The sequence below is a fragment of the Globicephala melas genome, chromosome 1, assembly GCF_963455315.2.
Source record: "Globicephala melas chromosome 1, mGloMel1.2, whole genome shotgun sequence".
Classification (NCBI taxonomy): Eukaryota; Metazoa; Chordata; class Mammalia; order Artiodactyla; family Delphinidae; genus Globicephala; species Globicephala melas.
In genome coordinates, this window is record NC_083314.1 from 56,898,208 (window position 1) to 56,911,191 (window position 12,984).

The window sequence follows — 12,984 nt, forward strand, 5'->3', positions numbered from 1 at the left end:
GAGGCAGAGTAGGGTAGTGGAAAGAGCTCCAACTACATGCTCAGAAAGACCTCAGTTCAATTCCCAACTTGGTGTGAACCTGGCGAACTTATTTAACATGTGTGAGTTCAATTTCCTCATTCATATAATGGGGATAATAACTCTACCTATTTTGTAGGGTTGCTGTAAAGATGAAATGTGAATTCACAGTGTCCAGCATGTAGTAGGGAACACAATAAGTGCTCAGCTGATCATTTATGAGCATACAGTATGAGTTTGATAAATGTTAGTTTAAAAAGTCAGCTTTCCAAATGTTAAATGAAAATTTGTTTGCTCCTGCGGTCAGAGACTCTAAATGGAAACCATGAGTGCTATTGCATCAATCCTTGTAGGATTTTTTTCTTTTGTGCCATTTGGCTAATTAAATATTTTATTCTTTAAAAATTAATGGGTCAAGGACTTCCCTGGTGGTGCAGTGGTTAAGAACCTGCCTGCAATGCAGGGGACACGGGTTCAATCCCTGGTCCGGGAAGATCCCACATGCCGCGAAGCAACTAAACCCATGCACCACAACTACTGAGCCTGCGCTCTAGAGCCCGTGCACCACAATGAAGCCCGTGCGCCTAGAGCCCACACTCCGCAACAAGATAAGCCACCGCAATGAGAAGCCCACATAGCTCAACAAAGATCCAATGCAGCCAAAAATAAATAAAAATAAATTAATTAATTAAAAAAATTAATGGGTCATGATAGTAAAATAAGTTTAAAAGCTGAACAATTTACCAAAAAATATATAAAAATGACTCTTAAACATATTGCAAATATGTCTGATCTCATAATTTGCAAAATACAAATTTCAATTACACAGAGATATAATTTCTCTAAAATTGATTTAAAAATAAAAACTACTACCACTGTTGTCGAAGCTGAGGGAAACAGGCACTTGCATACATTTCTGGTGATAATATAAATTAGAAAACTCTCATAAAGGGATATTTTGCAATATCTAATAAATATACATAGCTTAAAAAATATGGAACGCTTCACAAATTTGCATGTCACTCTTGTGCAGGGGCCATGCTAATCTTCTCTGTATCCTTCCAATTTTAGTATACATGCTGCTCTTATTATTGAGACAGATACTTTTATCTTCATTACAGAGCACAGGAGACCAAGATTCACAGGGGTTAAGTAACTTGACCAAAGTTACACAATTATAAAGTATCACAATTCCGAGTTTATCCCTGTGATTCTAGCAACCTGATATGGTCAGAGTGTTATCTCATGCTTATCAGAAGTTCTTATTGGCAGTTACATAGGGATTTGATTATAGACAAGAAAAATTAGTAATTTTTCAATAAATCGTTCACACCTGGTAGCAGCATTTGAAATTACCAACATGAAGACAGACAGTATTTAAAGAGGTCTTTAGCATTCTAAAACACAATTATCTTTGTCTCTCTGACAGGCAATTCATTGAAAAAAAGAAGTTGAGGTATTGTTTTTTTAGATTAAAAGAGCCAAAAATGCAATGTGTCACTTGATTTGATTTCGTTTTGTCAAAGCCATGATAGACATGTTGGCAACAAATTGGGGAATTTGAATATGGACGAAGTGGAGGAAACAAGCAGGAATTATTGTTCATTTTTTGTTACTTTTGATAAAGGTGCTATCCTTTGAAGGAGAATTTTGCAGGGGTGGGGTGCAGAGCTGCAAGTGGTAAAATGAACTATTAGTGGTAAAATGTCATGTGTCTTTATTTTTAAATGATTGAGCTAAACAATATGTAAATAGAGGAAATGTGACAAAATATTGACAATTGTAGACCCTATAGGTGGAGGATACATAGGTGTTCTTTGCGCTACTAGTCCTACTTCTCTGTATATTTTAATGTTTTCATAATAGAATAGAGATTTAAGAAAAGGCCCTTGAAAATCGCTGATCTAAAGGGAGGGCTTTAAAGTCATGCCATGGGGTTTGGCTCCTGACAAGGTTTGTATCAAAGACTGAGAGGAAGACAGAGGACCAGATAGCCAAACTTGGGAGGACTAATGATTGATGGAATCTAGATTTGAAAATGGCTGGAATCTAGCCAGGGGAACCTTAATAAGGAAGAATATAGTCATGTATATAGGTTTTTAAAATATTAGCAGCCTGAGGAAAGCAGTCAGAACAGCTATTCTCACTAAAAGGACAAAAAGGCTTTAGTTGGTGGCAAGTCAATGTGAGAGAATGAAGTGATGTAGCTGCTAGGACAACTAATGCCCTTTTAGTCTCATTTCTGGAAGCAGGAGATCCAGAACAAGGGAGAGTGATGGTCACACAGCCACATCTGGCCAGGTCACATCTGGAGTTTTAGATTCCACTCTAAGTCCCTTGTTTTGAGTGGCACTGGGATAGGTCCAGAGAGGATGACTGGGCCACATCATACTAGCCAAAGAACCTGGGGCTCATAAGTTTAAAAAAAGACTAAGGGTCAAAAAGTCCACAAATAATACATGCTAGAGAGGATGTGGAGAAAAACGTTTGTATGCTGTTGATGTGAATGTAAATTGGTGTACCACTATGGAAAACAGTATGGAGTTTCCTTAAAAAACTAAAAATAGAGCTACCATATGACCCAACAATTCCACTCCTAGGCATATATCTGGAAAAGACAAAAACTCTAATTCAAAAAGACACATGCACCCCAATGTTCATTGTAGCACTATTTACAATAGCCAGGTCATGGAAGCAACATGAATCTCCATTGACAGATGAATGGATAAATAAGATGTGGTACAAATGTACAATGGAATACTACTCACCCATTAAAAAGGAATGAAATAATGCCATTTGCAGCAACATGGATGGACCTAGATTATCATACTAAGTGAAGTAAGTCAGACAGACAAATATTATATATCACTTATATGTGGAATCTAAAAGAATGATACAAATGAACTTATTTACAAAACAGAAATAGACTCAAAGACATAGAAAACAAACCTAAGGTTACCAAGGGGGAGGTGGGGGAAGGGATAAACTAGGAGTCTGGGATTAACAGATACACACTACTATATGTAAAGTAAGTAAACAACAAGGACCTACTGTATAGCACAGTAGTAACCTATGAAGGAAAAGAATTGGAAAAAGAGTGTATACATAACTGAATCACTTTGCTGTACACCTGAAACTAACAAAATGCTGTAAATCAACTATACTTCAATTACATAATTAACTATTCATTTATTTTTAAAAAGACTAAGGAGAACATGGTCATGCCACCAAATATTTCAAGGGTTTTGTGCAAGAGACTAGTCCTATGTAGGCAGTGCCATAAAAAAGAAGCAGGTGCACTTGTTACAATAAAATGAAGCATTTTTGTAGCAGTGCCCAGGAAAGGACTGTGTTTGTTAAATGGACAGCTTGCGTGGATCATTACTGCTCCTGTTTAATGTAAGGAGAACACTGGGGAACTGATGCAAAGAGAGAGGAAAAATGAGTGAAAGTGCTTTGAAAAGCTTAAAATGCTACATAAGCTTGAGACATTTGTTACTACTTGCCAGAACTAGCATTTCAGTAGCAAAACTTCCAAGGGCCAGAGATAAAATTTATCTTTGACCTGGATGTTTGCCTGAACCTTGTATATAGTATCAAGGACTCCTTTGTCTGTTTTTTCAGGAAGATGAGTAATTATGTTGATAGTTTATCAGATTTCCAATTCCAAAGATAGAAATCTCCCTGGCAACTCTTGAAGGGTTTTTTTTCTTTTCTTTTCTTCATTTCCTCTTTTTTTTTGGTTGTTTTTGAGTCAATGAAAAACGTTCATGTGGTTTAAAACTCAAAGAGTAAAGAAGGGTGTACTATGAAAAATCTCCTTCTGTCAATTTCTGTCCTCTAGCCATTCAGTTCCACTCCTAAGAGCCAACTGATGTTACCCAGTATCTTTCTTGTTTTTTAGACACTCTTACTCTTCATGTAGTTTTCTCCATGTGAGAATCTAGGAAGCAAGGAGAGAGTCCTCCTCTCTGTCCTCCTCCTTGCTCCTCTCAGATTCTCAGCAAGGGATCTGAAAGTCACTGACTCTCTGGCCATGTGACATCCCATAGGATGGTCACTGTTACACAGGACCCAGGGGAGGCCAACCCCAAGAGGTTTCGGAACAAGTTTTCCTCGAAACTGCAAACATTTGCCAATGCCTTATTTCAGCATTCTGCACTCCACTGGCCAGGCAGTTAAACCTCTTGCCAAAGACTCTGCAAAGAACAAGAGATAACATTGTGTGTGGGTGAATATGTCTATTTCTCCTCTGACCAACTTTCCTGACGAGGTCACACAATTGCACCTTTGTTCCTGTCCAGAGGGCTGGACAGTTGGTGCTATGAGAACGTTATTGCTGCAATCACCAGGGTTCAGTTTATAGTGGAGAGTAACTCATGCTTATTCCCATACTGGCCTGTACACATGCTCTTCATTTGTATATATGTGTGGTGTTTCTCCAATGATAAGTTAGTCAAAGGCAGGGTCCTCATACCTAAACCCTTTGTATCCTCAGATCCCCAAATACAAGGATCTCACCTCTTATTTTTTTCATATTGCTTAGCAACTGAGAAATGGATTTTCTTCCTTCTAAGTATCTCTTGCGTATGTGTCTGGGTAGCTCCCATGGGGATATGGTGGGAGCATGAGATATTGTTCTCATCCTCATGAAGTGACACATTTTTCTAGAGAGGCAAGAATTACACATATGATATAGGGACAGTACTTACTAAGGTGCGAAATTAAGATGGGCTTGAGGGGAACATGGTTGAAACATGATTGATCATCTCAGTTTTTTCTAGAGATTAGTTAAGTTTTATCCATTTCTTTAATCTTGATTCTTAAGACTGTAGTTTATAGATTCATTAACAGAAACAAGTTGGTGCTTCCTCTTCTTCCTGGAAATTTTCTGTATTCTGTTGGGCAGGGCCGTCCTCAGCCTTCAGACCTCCCCCAACTGGAGTAGCTACATCCACACAGGACATTCTAGACAGGGCTTCCTTAGGAGGAGACAAGGCCATTCTGCCAACCCTGTTACACTTCTCCTCCCTGGAGTTATATGATTCTTGCACATTTTCAGGTAGATGGGCAGCTCTAATGTGTAATACCACAGGGCCCAGGAGCCAACAGACCCTTGACAGGCCTCCCATGAGCTTTGACAGTCGGGGGCCAGGGAAAAGATGAGTGACCCTGATGAGGGCAGAGGCAGTAAAGGCCTGTGGGATTTCCCAAGGTTAAACTGGGGACTGGAGGTGACAATGGCTTTGTGTTACATACTTGATTTTTTGCATGGATTCTCCTAAATACAGAATTTCTCTCCATTTCTGGCAGTAAAAGAATTGTCCTGAGGGGCTTCCCTGGTGGCGCAGTGGTTGAGAATCTGCCTGCCAATGCAGGGGACACGGGTTTGAGCCCTGGTCTGGGGAGATCCCACATGCCGTGGAGCAACTAGGTCCGTGAGCCACAACTACTGAGCATGCGCGTCTGGAGCCTGTGCTCCGCAACAAGAGAGGCCGCGACAGTGAGAGGCCCGCGCACCGCGATGAAGAGTGGCCCCGCTCACCGCAACTAGAGAAAGCCCTCGCACAGAAACGAAGACCCAACACAGCCAAAAATAATAATTAAAAAAAAAAAAAAAAGAATTGTGCTGACTGATTGCTTTTTAAGTTCCCTGTTGGGGTGAAAGAAGATGAAAAGTAGGAGTAAGTCTGACTCATGTCTGTAGATTTTTATTATAACAAGCGTCATTTATTTTTAAAACAGCAAAATCTGGCTTTAGCCTTGAATCAAACAAGTCTACCCAAGATTATCCATGTTAAAAAATAAATCTGAAGGGCTTCCCTGGTGGTGCAGTGGTTAAGAATCTGCCTGCCAATGCAGGGGACACGGGTTCAAGCCCTGGTATGGGAAGATCCAGCATGCTACGGAGCAACTAAGCCCATGTGCTACAACTACTGAGCCTGCACTATAGAGCCCATGAGCCACAACTACTGAAGCCCACGCACCTAGAGCCTGTGCTCCATGACAAGAGAAGCCACCGCAATGAGAAGCCCACACACCGCAACAAAGAGTAGCCCCTGCTCGCCGCAACTAGAGAAGAAGCCTGTGCGCAGCAACAAAGGCCCAATGCAGCCAAATTAATTAATTAAAAAGTCAATACCACCAAATTTTGAAAAACTGCTGCTGCCTTCTCTCTAATCTCTGCCAAGGGACCAGATTTCTCAGGTAGGTGAGTTAAGCATCCTGGCATCCCTTTCCCTGGAAGGCTGGAGATGCAAGGGTATATGCTGTATACTAGATGTTCTCAAAGCATGGTCTGGGGACCCCTGGAGTCTCTGAAATCCTTTTTGGGATTTCTGTGAGGTCAAAATTATTTTCATAATAACACTGAGATGTTATTTGCCTTTCTTACTTTTCTTGCCTCCCAAGGGTATGGTGGAGTTTTCCAGAGGCTACATGACATGTGATGATGTTATCACTCTGATAGAAACTGGAAGGTGTACTGTGTATTTTTGTGTTTTTAAATTTCTCCATTTTAATTTATAATATAATTGTCAGTGGATATAACCCACTATTTAGGAGTGCAAAAGGTTCCTAAGATCAAAAATTTTAAGAACCATGATATAGACCAGGAGTCCCCAACCCCCAGGCCGCAGACTGGTACCGGCCTGTGTCCTATTAGGCACCGGGCCGCACAGCAGGCGGTGAGAGGCGGGCTAGCGAGCAAAGCGTCATCTGCGGCTCCCCATCGCTCGCATTACTGCCTGAATCATCCCTCCCACCGCCTCACTGCCCCGGTCCATGGGAAAATTGCCTTCCACAAGACTGGTCCCTGGTGCCAAAAAGGTTGGGGACTGCTGATATAGACCGTCATTCTCAGTCACCATGCTAGAACACTAGCAAATACCATAATGTTATTCTTTTTGATGAGAGTTTGGAAACACCCAAGTATTCTAGATGAAGACTTCTTAAGGAGATTTAGGAAGCATTCTATCTGTCTAGGTACATAATATTCAGATTACCTCAAAAGCTCTAAATAATTGTGCTGGGGGCTTGTATCCTGCCCTAATGTATGGGTATAGGTGCCCCAAATCCTTTTACTGGATATGCTAATTTGCAAAAAAAAAAAAAAAGAGAAGGAAACATCTTTATCTGTGATTTGTCTGTCCTTTGACAATCATCTGAAATGGGATCATAATTCACGCATACAGCCTTCACCTTGAAAGGCAGTGCGTGCTATTTTTGGAATTCCTGAACTCTAAATGAACTGAAACCAAGAATCCATGGCCTACCAGGAATATAGGGCAATCAAGCAAGTTTTTCTGGTTTGGGAGTCTGTGTGTGTGCCTGTTCGTGCCCACATGCGCACAAGAAATGAGGTCAGTTTGGTCACCAGGCCATTTGTTAGATATTTCTGAATCCCATTCTTCAAACACAGTCAGCACAGAGGTTGGTTCTCACATGTTGGTCCAGTGCCCATTTAGTCAGGAGCTTGAGATTCCATAAGGCCACTGCCTCCTAAGCAATGGAAGGGACCTTTTCGTTTTTTTAATAAATTTATTTATTTATTTTTATTTATTTATTTTTGGCTGTGTTGGGTCTTTGTTGCTATGTGCAGTCTTTCTCTATCCGCAGCAAAAGGGGGCTACTCTTCATTGCGGTGCGCGGGCTTCTCATTGCGGTAGCTTCTCTTTCTGCGGAGCACAGGCTCTGGGCGCACGGGCTTCAGTAGTTGTGGCACGCGGGCTCAGTAGTTGTGACACACGGGCTTAGCTGCTCCGTGGCATGTGGGATCTTCCCAGACCAGGGCTCGAACCCGTGTCCCCTGCATTGGCAGGCGGATTCTTAACCACTGCGCCACCAGGGAAGTCCTGGCCTTTTGTTTTATACAAGCCCTCCTGAAGCTGGGCATGGAGCATGTGTGCCCATAAATATAATAGTTACAAGCCTAGACTCTTCCTTTGTCTCCCTCACACACATGGACTATGACAGAGTTGGAGATATATATCCTCAAACTAAAGTAACCAAACTACCAAATACAAGCATTTGTTTTGGATTCGACTGAACACAGATTAGATGAACATCTGTTATATGCAAGGCACTAAAGAAGGCGGCATGAGGAAGGCAAGACAGACACTGTTCCTGTCCTCAAGGGTGGCAACAGCTAATCACCTGTCATTTTCCAGTTACTGCATCCCAGTATCCTCTGTCATCTATCAGAGTTAACTGACAGAGATAAGGACAGAAGGGTGACCTCCATTTCTCTCTTTTATTCTTATTAGGCTGAATTCATGAGGGACCTCCTGGGGCCATCTCTAGCCCCTTGCCCTGAAGGAAGAAATAATTTTCACAGAAATTTCATGTCTTAGAAACAGAAAGATTTTGTCTATTATAAAGAATCTTTAGCAAAGTAAAATGAATGACACTCAATATGTTCCATTTTAATCAACATATCTTTATAATCATGGACATTAAACCATTTTGTTTTTAGGAGAAATGAGTGATAAGACAATGGCAAGAGCTAGAATTCTAGCAACAGTTAGGAAGGCAAAACTGAGTCATCATTTTTTTTTTTTTTTTGCGGTACTTGGGCGTCTCTCTGTTGTGGCCTCTCCCGTTGTGGAGCACAGGCTCCGGACGCGCAGGCTCAGCAGCCATGGCTCATGGTCCCAGCCGCTCCGTGGCATGTGGGATCCTCCCGGACCGGGGCATGAACCCATGACCCCTGCATCGGCAGGCGGACTCTCAACCACTGCGCCACCAGGGAAGCCCCTGAGTCATCTTTTTCGTGCTAAGAGGAAGTGATGAGAAGGCACTAGTGTCAGAAACTGGATTGGTGAGGATGCTTTCTCTCTGAGAGTCTGGAAGGGGATGAGCTCCGACCACTCACTGCCTCATTGTCTTGCCCACTGGTTCCTTTCTGGGCAAGGAAGAGAGTTGCATATCCTGCAGAGTGTTGTAGGCATCTGACAGCAGTCCACGGGAGACAGCTGTTCTGGGGCCCAGAATGGGCAGTCTGTAGCGAGCGCCCTCTGGAGGACAGTGTAAGAAGGAAGGACAAGGGCTCCTTAGAGTCTATTTTTAAAATCTACTCAAAATAACCGATGTCACCAAAGACTTCTTTAACCTTACAAAACAGCTTCAAAGTTCACATAAGAATCCATTTTACTAGAACCATCTTAGCCCCCACCAACTTAAGCTTTTACAAATCTTGACAAAGAGGCCAGAAAGGAGTGCTTAGAAACATAACTCAAATATTTGGAGACATTGCCAATTAAATTATAAATGAAGGGGGCTTCCCTGGTGGCGCAGTGGTTGAGAATCTGCCTGCTAATGCAGGGGACACGGGTTCGAGCCCTGGTCTGGGAGGATCCCACATGCCGCGGAGCAACTAGGCCCGTGAGCCACAACTACTGAGCCTGCGCGTCTAGAGCCTGTGCCCCGCAACAAGAGAGGCCGCGACAGTGAGAGGCCCGCGCACCGCGATGAAGAGTGGCCCCCGCTTGCCGCAACTGGAGAAAGCCCTCGCACAGAAACGAAGACCCAACACAGCAAAAATTAATTAATTAATTAATAAAACAAAGGACTAATCTTTGCCAAAGAATGATCGAAGTTTAAAAAAAAATTATAAATGAAGATAAAGTGTCTGGAGTTGTAACACAGGTCAAAGGGAAAAGAGGATTCAATTCTCAGAAGACTTTTCAGGGACATGTATATGGTTCTGCTCTTCAAACAAACGTGATTTTATGAAAGGCTACAGTAGTGGAAAAGTCTTGTATTTCAAAAGGAAACTTCATTTTATGAAATAATTTATTTTAGTGCTCCTTAAAATCCTTACCATCCTGACCTCTTCTTTGAATATGAGTTTATATACAGGAAGTTGGTTAATAGTCAACTCTTTGAAAATACTCATTGTGCAGGAGAGTAAATCAGTGCATAAAATAGCATCTTCCCATTGGAAATCACTGAATGACTAAGGGAACTGGAGTCCTGAATTCTCTGGAAGAAGCTCTTTAGTCCAGCTGAATGAGAGCTAAGAGATGTCACAAGATCACAAACCTAGGACCCAGTTCAGTGTCATTGCCGTAATGAAGAGGAAACAGGTCCAGGGTCATGATGGACTGAGGACCAGAACCCAGATCTCCTTAATCCTAACCCTCTGTGCCATATCTCAGCACTGGGCCAGGTGGTAGACCTAAGTCAGGTGGTTAGCAGCTCTACCAATGTTTATGGACAGGAGCCTGTGAGTGTCATAGAACTCTGGACTCAAGGCCAAAGTCAAGATAAACAAATCCAGAAGAAACCCCAACACTTACTAGAGATAGGCTCTTTCTATTTACTTAGTTCTCACTAATAATTATTGAGGACATAGCAAGTTTAGCTGAATCCAGAAAAATACTAGAGATTACTGTCATGATCAACAGAATGAGTTAGACAGTCACTGGCAGGGATGGTCGCTGGGATGAGTCAGCCATTTGGTATTTGCAGCACGTCCACAGGCTATGCAGCACAGGGACGTGTCTAAACTGTATAAACCAGTGGGGCTGGGGCAGTGTCAGCAGGTTTTCTGGGTCAGTCAAAGGTGAAGGCTGCTTGTACTGAGTGTCTGGCTCTTGCAGGTGGTGGTGGGCAAAATGCTTCTCTGGTTTTAAAGGTGGGAACACAGAGACCCGGATAGTTTCAACAATATGGCCAAACCTGTCTAGCAAGACTAGGATGTGAATGCAGGTCTCTTTGCTCCTAGGATTTTTCTTTGACCTCAGAGAGCACACACAAGAGCAAAGCTCAGCTCAGAAGGGTTGCAACTGGAATCAACTGCAGATCTACCAAGCTTCAGCTCCATAAGCACTCTCTCTGAAGTCTCACCTCCAACACTGCTGCCCTTGAATGAACTCTATAGGCAAGAACGAGGTCTGTCCAGAACATAATGTGCTGATCTATGTGCACTGAGTCTAGTTCTCACACTGGTAATTGAAATACACTCCCAGGGTTAATAAATTGATGAAAGGCATCTTATCACACGGTCCTGTAGAATCAGATAATAAACATTCCTGCTGAGGGAAGGGCATGTAATTGTGTGTGAGTGTGTGTACACCTGTATGTGTGTTTTATCCTTTGTGAGGCAGACCTGAAAAAAATTCAGGTTTAAGGGAAACTCAGAATGAATGTATGGCTGGTACGGAGAACCCTGAAACCAACTGCACATGCCTGTCACCCAGTGTTCCCTAGGCTTCAGGAGAATGAAGTGGTTGCAGGCAGATGGGGGCAGCTTTCATTGGGAGGATGCTCTTAGCTCTTGGAAATTCAGTCCACTTTGGCTAAATGGAAGTCATGAGTGAGGCCAATATTTTTGGATACATAAGAAGGGATTGGGACTATAGCAGTCTTTCACTCCGCTAGAGTGGTTATCTCCTAACCTCAGCTGTCGCCTGAGTCTCTGGTCCTCCCTCTTGACATCCCTTCAAGATATCCCTTCTACCCTCAAATTTCCTTTCTTGATGTCCTCTCAGTTCAGTTCTGGCTCTAGCTTCTCTGCAACCACCCAGGATAGAGATTAGACTTTCCCATCAGTACAAAGTGAACCTGATTTTCCTTACAGTGTGTATCAAATAAGAGAAAAACTGAAAGTGGCTTCAGTTAATCTGGGAGCAAATGAGAAGATGGACAAAGTTACTAAAGTGGCAGCCTATACTGCATTAAACCCTTGAATCATATCACTCCAAAGAATGACCCACCTCCTCTTTGCCAGCCCAGTGTTGGCTTCTCTAAAAGATAAGACTTAGGTCAATGCTGAAGCTGGAGATAGAGTCGTGCTGTCCTTTTTTTCCATACCAGCACATGAACATAAGAATAGCATTGGGCAGCTGCCAGGGGAAGGCAGGTGTTCTAGGGAGCCTGTGGAAGGGAGGGCTCAGGGCTTGGCGAGGCCATGCCTTGGGTGTGGGGACACATTTCCCTTCCCAGCTTAACTGGTACTATCAAGACTGCCTGAGAAGGGAATTATCTACTTTGTGCCCCATCCCTACAGACATTCTTCAGCAAGTGGATTATGGGGCTCTTTAGAAAGAATGGGGCAGAGCCCTGTGGCATGGAGAGTACCTGGGAAGGAACACACCATGGATAAATGCAAGTGAGGCCTGAAGAGGGGACAGGTAGGGCTGGAGTGAAGGGAGGGCTGTGGACCTGGCGAAACAGGTCAATAAGCAGTACGTGAAAGAGAAGGGATGGAGAATGGGAATTTGTTCAGAAAATTTAGAAATTATCTTAGGTGTTACTCTGGGGGTGGTATGTCTCCCACTACAAGTACTCCAAAAGAAAGCAAACCTGTTGGGATGTCATCACGAGGACGTTTGGGTACAGTCTGGGCCTTTGGTGGATGAAGACTCATCATTCTGACTGGAAGAAGCAAGAATACACATTAGTGATTTGGCTAGAGCTTGGTGGAAAGGAATGTGTCATTGTACATTTTAAAACACAGGTGGTCTCTCGACCCCAGCACCTGTTAACCTGGGGCTCAGACCACCTGGGAGCAGTGTGAGATGACTGGCCAAAGACCACCACTTCTGAAGCTCTTTTTACTTTAGTAGTATTTTCATGGATTTTGATAAAACCTTCATTTAAAAAAATGTTTTATTCCACTGTCAGATAATATATGGTCTGAAAATAGAAGGGATTAAGGAGAGAATCTTCCAGTTCTCAGAAAAAAAAGTAACACCACTTCCAGATCAGTGCAAAACTGAGAATATTTTTTTAGAACCTTCCAATTCTCAAGAAAAATGTCTTGATCACTCCCTATTTCTCCTGGTGGCTGAGACTGTGGAAGTGACCTTCAACCAAAAGGTATATAAGCTCAAACCATTTCTACATTATTTTAAATTGTTTTATTTCTAAAGACTGACCAATCTGTAAACTTGTATGGGCAATCTACGTCTCTACATTCATTTCCTGGTATCTACTTCCACAGAGATTTTCCAGGATTATTTT

General features: G+C 42.5%; 1 non-coding gene across 1 annotated transcript; it reads right to left on the bottom strand.

The window, feature by feature from the left end:
- Positions 1 to 1,006: 1,006 nt before the first annotated feature.
- Positions 1,007 to 1,110, bottom strand: LOC115863163 (U6 spliceosomal RNA). The gene has a single exon (XR_004043417.2). It is a non-coding gene; the product is annotated as a U6 spliceosomal RNA (small nuclear RNA).
- Between the last annotated feature and the right edge of the window lie 11,874 nt (positions 1,111 to 12,984).